We start from the raw sequence: 9,021 nt of genomic DNA on the forward strand, positions 1-9,021 counted from the left end.
ATGGACCTTGTTACAGTCTATCAAACACTCACCAGGTAGATCCTCTCTCTCTAAGAAGATATATGACCTGTACAAGGTCGTTAATCTACTTTTATCCTGAAAACGCAGCACTAATAAAATGAAACCCTGACACAGGACAGTGGATTTAAAATTAGGGAATATTCTAAATGACACCTGCTCTCAACACTCCACTACTTGCAAAGTTATGGAAAATATTAGTGCAAATGCAGCTCCTCTTTAAAAGTCCCTGTTTTAGTAATTTAGGTTTTGGTAACTTGAATTTTTAAACTAATTTCTAACCAAGCATACTGCTACAATAATTCAACTCTCTATGTCACTTTTTGTTATCATTGCTAAATAGAAATAGGTACATCTAGCCACTACTCCCCATTTAATACTTTTGCATATTGGAGCAAACTATGACCACTGAAACCAGCAGTAAAACTGCCTAAATAGCAAAATGTAGATTATTTCTCACATAAGAATATTTAAAAATTTTTTAATAATATTAATTTAGTTGATAAGTTATAATTGTACATACTTATGAGGTATAATGTGATGTTTTGATATATTATGTATTTAATGTGGAATGATTAAATTAAGCTGATTAACACATACATCACTTCACTTACCCATCAGGTTTTGTGGTGAGACATTCGAAGTACGCTCTTAGAGATTTTGAAATGGACAATATATAGTTATTAGCTATGGTCACCTTGCTGTGCAATAGATTCCAAAATCTTATTTCTTCTGTCTAGCTGAAACTTTGTATCCTCTGATGAACATCTGCCCATCCTCCCATCCCCAGACTCCAGTAATCATCATTCTACTTCTCTTAGTTTGACTTTTTTAGATTCCACATATAAGTGAGATCACACAGTATGTGTCTTTCTGTGCCGGGTGAATGTTGAATATACCATAACTAGAATCCAGCTTGATAACATAACCTGTCCTCACTTTTAGAATGGATAAATCAATTGTTTTATTTTTAAAAATATTAGCACTGTAAAAAACAAGCTAGGCTATGCAGAATAGCCCATAATTATGCTGGACTTAAGATCAATCTTTTCACTCTGGAACACCAGATATTGGAGAGACATTTGCTTTTATGGTTAGGAAATAAACGTTGTATTAAGTGGACATAATATTGAAGATTCATAATGTTCATTAAATATAAAAATTCCTTAATGAAAACTTTCTAATTCTATGGGAAAGTATCAGAAAAATGATTATGGTAGTTTGTTACATCCTCTTGGTACTGATTCTATTCAATTGTTTGGTGTATCTCACAAAGACACACAGCTTTTCTAGAATAATTGTCGCCACAGTGATGCATTCATAAGTCAGTGAGTGAGCAAGATGATTCATAGAGCAAAGGAAGAAAAAAATAGACCCTCCCTTTTTTGACAAGTATTTATCACATTCATTTAAAATCTATTTTTGAAAATTTTTGCATATTTTATAATACACATAACAGAAGCAAATTATATTATTTATAAATAAATAAAATAGAGTAGCCAAAACAAAAAACTTTTTACCAATGATGTGTGCAGTCAACCAATTTGGAGACTGCTGTTGTAGCAAATGGGAGATCAATGACATCCCATTTATAAGTGCTAGCAAGTGAGAAAGAGGCTGTCAATAAGAAGGTCATTTATCTGTTTTCCCGTGTATGCCATAAAGCACATTTACCTGAAATGTTATACTCTGGAAAGAGTGCCAATGCTAAACATACATAAGTGCCTACCTTGTACTAAGTAGCTGTATTGATCTGAGAGGCTACATCAAAGCAGTTGCCTATGTGTAATTATTGTCTTTCTACCAAAATGTCTAACCTAGCACAATGCAAAGTTTAAATACTTGGTGTGTGTGCTTTTATTAAATAAGTTCAATATTGTTGAGCCTTTCTGCATTTGATCTATAAACAAATGAATAGAAAATGAGCTTAATAAATCATTGGTAGCAGGTTCAAGAGAGCTCTGCTGTTTCTTTTGGTTGAATGCCAGATGAATGTGGTTTAAAATATAAAAGAAATAGAAAGAAAAAATAAAGAAATTGGGTAATGAAGAAACATTACAGCCATGAACTGTTGGTAACCTTTACAGTTCTTCTACAAATTTTAATGAAAGCCATTGCTATGTTTCTCAGTGAAATCAGTATAATCAATTAAATTGCACCCTGTTTATATTTCTCCTTTAGGTGTTTACTTATGTGGTACATGATTCACTTTCCAAATACACATTTGTGAGAGGGTTCTATTTGTTTTGGATCTCTTTAATGGGTGATTTACTGGTTTTTACTTCTCTGTGTTAATATATCTAAAGGAACTCTACCAGAGTCATTAATTCATATGTATTTCTAATCTATTACTAAAATGCAATTTTACCACTTTCAAAGTAGTGCACATCACAGTTGAAAAGAATTGCATCCAAGTCTCAGTTCTGTGTTATTTTGAAACTGCACTATACTTAAAAAAAAAAAGAATTGCTCCCAAAGGCACACTCTGAGATTATTAAAGTTACATAGCCATTACTTTGTCACTCTTTGTCAGTTTCCTTTTTGTGCCATTAAATATTTTTCATTGCTCTGAAATAAAGACTCTGTTTGCTTTATGTATAATATCTTGAATTCTGAACTCTCCCATCCTGGAGCAACAAATTGTTCCATGTTATTTTAACAATATAACGAGGAAGCACAATGTTTCTCTAATCAGATTTTTATTTATGAATTTGACACTGAAATAGGATAAATAATTTTTATTCGTGTTGGAAATATATAAATAGAATAAATAATCCTTGACAGTGTAGCATGATTGGAGCAGTAAGGGGGTGCTGAAGTTCTTGTTTCACTTGGGCTTTGAGGTGGTAATAGATTTTCACAAAGTGTGATTGGATGGAGAATGGGGTTAGGAAAATATTTCAGACTGAGAGAAGAGGACAGAGATAAAAGTGAGTATGAGGCTGACATTTAGGAAAAATCACTTACTCGTAATTTCTATTACTGACTAGTGAAGGGCAAGTGGAATTTTGTAAGTATGTAATGTCTTGGCATATATGCCATAAAACTAAACTGATTGATATGTCAAGGAACCACATTTAGTTTCATACTCATGTAAATCTAATGTACAGAAAGAGATGAAATTAGAATCATTTTTGACTTTGAAATTTTGACCCAGTAAGATTAGTAAAAACCACTAATAAGAAAGTAAAATACAAATTTAAGTGTAACACAAATAAAGTCAAACAGAGTCAACTATAAAATAAATGGACACTGTTAAAGAATTTGAACTCTTTTATATATAACAATGTGCCTGAATAAACAAATATAGATATGTGTTAATTTATACATGGTTGAATCATTGTAAACATTTGCTAGAAATAACTGAAAGTCATTTTATAACTATAAACATGAAGTTATACAACTATAACTTTTATAACTGTAAATGTGAGGAACATACCTGCAGATAAAGATAATGGAATATCTGCCTAATTTGGCATTGAGCCTAGCTGACGGCAGCAAAAAGTATCCCTTGAAAATCCCTAACTACGTCCACACTTATGCTTCTTTGGAGAAAGAATCACATTAGTTGTGTTGCCTAAAAGGCTTAAGTAAAAATTGTTACAAGATCCTGTATCAATTTTTCCCTTAGGCACCAGATAGAGACAAATTAACACTCTAAACCTCATTCTAAAGGAATATCCCACAAAATAAAATTCAAAGAACATGAACTTATAGTCAAAGAGCACTAAGTACGTGAGAGAACGATACATTACGACTAAAATTAAGAGTAACAATGCCCCAAACCTTCAAAATTAATCTCACAGAAACTGTGGATAGATGACAAATCAGATGCAGAATACAAAATAAGTATGTTTGATATGATTAAAATAATAAAAATATGATATAAGAAACAGAAGCAGAGTCTACTAATGAGTTCAATTTGATTTGGCAGAACTAAACAGTACTTCTAGAAATTAAAAATGCAAATATTAAATTCAGATTCAATGAGTAGGTTAAACAATAATTAGACATAGACAAAAAGAACATTATTGAATTCTAATGCATCTATCTAGTTTTAAAAATATTATCCAAAATAGAGGGACTAAGAGATATAAATTAGGAGTGAAAGATTAAAAAAGACTTGGAAAATAGCATAATAAAATTTTTAAAGGATCTATTCAGAATTCTCGGAAGAAAGTGCAAAGACATTAGACACAAGACAACTTAATGAGAGAAAACAACCAAAAACACTTCAGAATTGTTAAGAAGATATCAAAGTTCAGACTCCAGAAGGCCAACAAATCACAAGTTGAAAAGATGAAGACTCACACTAGGTACTTCACAATGAGATGAAAATTACAATAGCCAATATCTAGTCCTATAAACAGCCAGTACTAAAATAGATTACCTACAAGGTAAAATAATTACATGCTGCTGACTTCTTCATGGTGGTGGAAGCCAGAGTCAAGAAAATAGTATTCTTGGGCCTACCCCGTGGCGCACTTGGGAGAGTGTGGCGCTGGGAGCACAGCACGGGTGGCACCAAGGGTGGCACCAAGGGTTGCGATCCCCTTACCGGTCACGAAAAAAGACCAAAAAAAAAAAAAAAAAAAGAAAATAGTATTCTTGAAATTCTGAGAGAGAATAACTTTCACAAGATAAGATGATCAAAATAAAACAATTATATCTTTGAAGAATGAGAGCAAAAATATATATATTTTAAAAAACTTAAGTCGCAAAAGTTTATTATCCAATTTTATGAAAGAAACTTTTAAAAACACATGCAAGAAGAAAAAATAATATGAGAACAAAGTTCTGAGATAAAAGAAATTAAGAGCAAGAGAAATAGTAAACATGTTGGAAAAACTAAAAAAAAACACTGTGTAATCATAAAAATAATGTCAAAATTACAGAATTTAAAAAAAAAAAAATCAATGAGGAAGTCAAATACTGGCCAAGTAGGGAAAGACTGAATTAATGTTTTCTGAGGTCTTGGCATTATTTTGGCATAAAGGTAAATATATCAATTAAATACAGATATGTGAAGTTAAATACACATTTGAGAATTTCTTGGAAAACCCTAAAAAGTGAAAACACGTATCCATATTAGAAGGGCAAATAGAATGAGAATTTTAAAAATTAACTAATATAGCAAAGGAAGAAATAAAAGCAACCCCCCCCCAACACACACACACACACACAAAAAAAAAAAAAACAAGAAAAGGCAGGACACATAAAAATACAAAATAAAATTATGAAGGTGAAACAAAATGCATTAGTTAATCGCAATCAGTATAAATGAAATAAATATTCCAGTGAAGAAATATAGATTGTCAGTCTGGATTTTTAAGATAGCCATTATATGATATTTAGAAGAAATATACCTAAAACAGATGAAGTCACAAAATGTACTGGTGTATTAAAATTAGTATCAGACAAAATGGACTTTAAGACAAAAACTATTACTTGTGGTAACAGGATCACTGCATATTTATAAAACATTAAATTTTCCAAGAAAATATAATAATATGAATCTGTAAGCATGTAATCTGTAAAAATATATGAAGAAAGGTTTTCAAAAGATATAAGGAGAAACTGACAAATCCATCATCACAGTAATAAAATTGACAAAGTCACCTAAGCGAATGGTAGAATAAGCCAGCAAAAACCAGTAAGTACATATGATAATTAAAAACAAACAAACAAACAAAAAAAACCGACTAGTACACTCAAATGAAGGGACATATGTTGAAGTATTCAACAACTGTATCATGGACATTTATAAGTTCACATAGAACATTTACAAAAATATACACATAGCACACAATAGAGCAAGCCAGAAAATTTTCAGAGATGGAATCATGTATTATTAGGCTAACCATAGCCAGTTTAGAAGTCAATAACAGAAGGTTAATATACAATTTCCTTTATTTCTGGCAACTTAAAAATCACAATTTTAAATAACTCATAGATCAAAAATTAAGTTAAATTGGAAATTAGAAAACACTTTAAAGTACAAAAGGAAACATATAACAAAACTTGTAGGAAAAAGTTGACAGGTACTTACAGAGAAATATAAACATTTGCTTGTATTATAATAAGAAAAAATGAATATCAATTAGTTTAGTATTCAACTTAAGAAATGTGAAACATTGTAACATAATAAATGTGAAGTAAGTAGAAAGAAATGATAGAAAAAGAGGAAAATTAATAAAATGAAATAGGTTACCATTGACAATGTCAAAATAACCATTTGTTGGCTCATTGGAAAGAGAAACAAGACAGAACTGTAAAACTTGAACAACAAAATAGAAAATACAAATATAAATTACAAAGTATAAATGAAATGTAAAATATAAATAATAGTTTAAAAGACATATTAACAGATTATGTATATATTAAAAATAATATGTGAATTTGTAAACAACTTTATGCCAATATATCTGAAACCTTAGGTAAAATAGTCTAAATTTCTATGAAAATGTAACTTACTGACTCTGGAAAAATAGAAGACATAAACAGTCAGCTATTCATAAAAGTCTTTCCACCAAGAAATTATTAACCAGAGATAATTCTATTAAGCAGTAAGAAAACTATAATTCCAGCATGTGGGTACCTCAGAACCTGTGGACGGACCCAACCAACAGCCAGCTGGAGCATTGGGGACCTCAGGAGCCAAGAGCAGGCCCCTTTGACAACAGCCAGGAGTGCATGGGGACCTCAGGAGCTGAGGGCAGGTCTGCAGACAGCCAACAGGGATGAGCAAGGCACTGTCACACAGGCAGCCTGCTGCTGTTGAAGACACCAACACTGCCACAGCCACCATAGCTGCAAAGGTGATTTTCCTAAGAAATCAAGAGCTCATCCACATTCTGGACACCTCAACACAATGTCACTAACCTCAGCAGCAAATCACTAAGTGTCCCAGTGCATAGGCCATGTAGGCACTCACATGCAATTCTCACATTGAATATAGCTGCACTATCCACACAGAGACTAAAATACTGTATCTACCTAGAGTTGATATCAAAATACCCTACTCAGTGGTAAATGTAAAACACATGTACAGGAGGAAGTCTCTCTCCTCAAAGCCCACTCCAGAGTAATAGAAGAATCAACTGTTGTACCCAATGAGCAGACTTCAATGTAGAGATATTAGAAATATGAAAAAACAAAGAGATAAAACACCACCAAAGGAATACAATAATTCTAAAGTACCAGACCCTGTAGAGCAGGAAACCCCCTTGAAGTGACTGAAAAGGAATTCTGACCAATGATCTTAAGGAAACTCAATGAGATACAAGAACACACAGTTAGAAGACAGGATGAAATGAAAAACTATCCAGGATATGAAGGAGGAAATTTACAAAGAGATTAATACCTTAAAAAAGAATGTAGCAGAACTCCTGGAACTGAAAGATTCATTCAATGAAATAAAAAAACACAACCAGAAGGCTAGAACAAACAGAAAAAAGAATTTCTGATCTTGAAGACAGTCTTTTTGAAATAATCCAGACAGGCAGAAAAAAAAAAAAAAAAAAAAGAAGGAGGAAATAAAAAAGGAAAAAAATAAAAAAATAAAAAGTAATCCAAAAAATGAAGAAAAACTAAGAAAGCTACCAGACAAACTTAAGCACAGTAACATCAGAATCGTGGGTTTTCCAGAAGGGGAGGAAAGAGGAAAAGGCGTTGAACATATATTCAATGAAATAATAGCAGAAAACTACCCAGATATAGAGAGAGACACAGACCTTCAGAATCAGAAGGCTCAAAGATCCCCAGACAGATTCAATTCAAAAAGGTCCTCTCTCAGACACATTATAATCAAAATGGGAAAACTCAAAGACAAAGAGAGAATCCTAAAAACAAAAAGAGAAAAGTGCCAAGTCACCTATAAGGGAGTGCCCATCAGACTAACAGCAGACATCTCAACAGAAACTCTACTGACCAGAAAAGAATGAGATACATTCAAAGTACTAAAAGAAAAAAAACTGCCAGGCAGAAATACTATACCTAACAAGGCTATCCTCAGAAATGAGGGAGAAATAGTGTATTTCCCAGACAAATTAAAACTACAGGAGTTCACCATGACATGACCAACCCTGCAAGAAGTGATCAAGGGAGTCCTGCATCTGGAATCCAGAAAATGATAATCACTACCATGAATGAACAAGAAAGAAAGAAAAAAAAAAAAAACCCACAGGTAAAACAAAAAATGCAAATGAGAAAGAGAAAGAAACTATGTCTTACCACCTCAAGAAACCAACAAGACAAACAATACAAGGGGAGGAAAGGAACAAAAGATATTTAAAACATTCAAACAAAAATTGATAAAATGCCAGGAGTAAGGCCACACCTTTCAATAACAACCCTAAATGAAAATTAATTAAATTTCCCACTCAAAAGACACAGACTGGATTAGAAAGCTAGATCAAATTATATGCTGTCTCTAAGAGACTCACCTACCTGTAAAGACACACACAGACTAATAACGAAGGGGTCAAAAAAGATATAACCTGTGGAAACCAGAAATGAGCAGGGATGTTATTCTTACATTGGAAAAAATAGACTTTAAACCAAAAACCATAAAGAGAGACAAAGAAAGCCATTATATAATGATAAAAGTATTTATGCAGTGGGAGGACACAGAATCATAAATATTTATGTACCCAATACTGGACTCTCAGATATACAAGGCAAACAATATTAGACCTAATGATACAGATAGACTCCATAACAAGAATAGATGCAGATCTGAGCACCCATCTCTTAGCAGTGGACAGATCATCTAGGCAAAAAATTAATAGAGAAACACAGAATTTAAACCACACTTAGGACCAAATATACATTTCATCCAGCAATTGCAGAATATTCATTCTTCTTATCATCACAGGGAACATTTTCCAGGATAGACCACATGTGACATCACAAATCAAGTCTCAAAAAATTTTTAAAAAATGAAATAATTTCAAGTATCTTTACAGACCACAGTGGATTTGATGTCAGAGGTAGGGTCCGGGG

The sequence above is a fragment of the Cynocephalus volans genome, chromosome 6 (genome assembly GCF_027409185.1).
Source record: "Cynocephalus volans isolate mCynVol1 chromosome 6, mCynVol1.pri, whole genome shotgun sequence".
Lineage (NCBI taxonomy): Eukaryota > Metazoa > Chordata > Mammalia > Dermoptera > Cynocephalidae > Cynocephalus > Cynocephalus volans.